Here is a 2102-nt window from a genome sequence, read left to right as displayed (position 1 = left end):
CTATAGTCTAGTCTATAGTCTAGTCTATAGTCTAGTCTATAGTCTAGTCTATAGTCTAGTCTATAGTCAAGTCTACAGTCTAGTCTATAGTCTAGTCTATAGTCTAGTGTAGTCTATAGTCTAGAATATAGTATAGTCTATTGTCTAGTCTATAGTCTAGTCTACAGTCTAGTCTATAGCCTATTCTATAGTTTACTCTATAGATAAAATCGTAAAAAAAAAAAATTCTAAAAACTTACCGAACTTAAGGCTCCATCCTCATCATTCCATGAACCGGGTGAAGTTGGTGAACGACTGTATTGGTATTTAAAATATTCAGCAAGTTGTTGTTGTAGTTTTTTTTTGGTTTTCAGAAACAACATTTTGAAACCAATACGTAGAATTTGTTGTTTTGTTGTTTACATGTGTGTGTGAGTTTTGTAGTGAGTTTGTGTTTAATTTTTATTTCAATTCCGGGGAGGTTTTATGTGGGTAAGTGTATGTTTGTTTATGTAGTTATTTGGTTTATATGTGTATATATATGTTTTAGGTTGGTTTATGTGTTGTCGTATGAGGTGCAGTTTTTTTTATCATTTTTTCAATATTTTTAAAAATTTATTAACAAAACAAATAAACAACATAAAAATGTTTTTGGATTTTTTATGCAACAGAAAATACAACATAAAATGAAAAGAATGTTAAAAAAATATGAATGAGTAAATAAATTAATAAGAATAACACAAGCATAAATGGTAATTGAAAACATAAACAATTGTAAGAAAAAAAGCTTTAAAAAATTGGAATATTTTCTTTTTAAATTACAATTTAAAGCTCAAGAGTGTTAAAAATTATTTTTGACAAATTTATAATTTCCACAATTTTTTAAGCTTTTTTTTTATAAATTTTCTTTAATTTATTATATATAAATTACAACATAGAATTTTATAAAAAAAATTATATGAAACAAAAAGAATTTTGTTATCAAGCAAACATTTAGATTTTTACACAAAATTTGCTCATACAAATCAAAACTTAGATTTGATTCTAAAATAACAACACTTACCTTTCATAGAGGCACGCTGAATCCAATTGTGACTGTGACAAGGCCAAATTATAACGGCCATCAGTTGGTGAATCGACAAAGCGATATGATGCCACACGACCAAACATAACAACCGAACCGTTCTATATAAAAGAAACATAAATAAAAAATTAAGTTTAACTTTTAAATAATTATATAATTTAATTGAAAATTTTAATATTAATTACATTATTTAATTAAAATTTAAATTCTGGGGTGAAGAAAAAAAAAACAGAACCAAATTTAAACGACCGCAATTTATTGAAAACTGTTTTTATATATTGAATGTGGAACACACACGTCTAACATTGACTAATTTTAAAAATCAACTAAAAACAAGGGGCGTCTGCTCTAATAAACGCCTTCATCTCGTCATTCTTTTCAGAATATTTTAAATTCACATTTATTTTGTTGTTCTTTTGTTGTTGTTGCTGGTAATTTTTATTATTATTTGGTTTTGGGAGAGCAATACTTAAAATTTGTAAATTAAAAGTGAAATATTCCAATGGGCAAACGGTGGTTGCAGTGTTACACTATTATTGGCGGTTTATTTGGGGGACAAATGAATTATAATAATATCAGACTAAGATTCCTCCATAACAAAAGGAATACATATAGAAATGAACTAGAACTTCATTAGAATTGAACTAGAACTGAACAAGAACTGAACTAGAACTGAACTAGAACTGAACTAGAACTGAACTAGAATTGAACTAAAACTGAACTAGAACTGAACTAGAACTAAACTAGAATTGATCTAGAACTGAAGTAGAACTGAAGTAGAACTGAACTAGAACTTAACTAGAACTAAACTAGAATGGACTAGATCTGAACTAGAACTGAACTATAACTGAAATAGAACTGAACTAGAACTGAAATAGAACTGTACTAGAACTGAACTAGAACTGAACTAGAACTGAACTAGAACTGAACGAGAACTGAACTAGAACTGAACTAGAACTGAAATAGAACTAAACTAGAACTGAACTAGAACTGAACTAGAACTGAACTAGAACTGAACTAGAACTGAACTAGAACTGAA

The 2102-nt window shown here is 27.9% G+C and overlaps 1 long non-coding RNA gene across 1 annotated transcript; it reads right to left on the bottom strand.

The window, feature by feature from the left end:
- Positions 1-239: 239 nt before the first annotated feature.
- On the bottom strand, positions 240-1292 carry LOC124419359. Its single transcript, XR_006940514.1, has 3 exons — positions 1249-1292; positions 1043-1164; positions 240-294 (listed from the first exon to the last, which is right to left on the bottom strand). It is a non-coding gene; the product is annotated as an uncharacterized LOC124419359 (long non-coding RNA).
- Positions 1293-2102: the final 810 nt, after the last annotated feature.

Source organism: Lucilia cuprina, chromosome 4 (genome assembly GCF_022045245.1).
Source record: "Lucilia cuprina isolate Lc7/37 chromosome 4, ASM2204524v1, whole genome shotgun sequence".
Lineage (NCBI taxonomy): Eukaryota > Metazoa > Arthropoda > Insecta > Diptera > Calliphoridae > Lucilia > Lucilia cuprina.
This window is presented reverse-complemented; position numbering and strand designations above follow the sequence as displayed.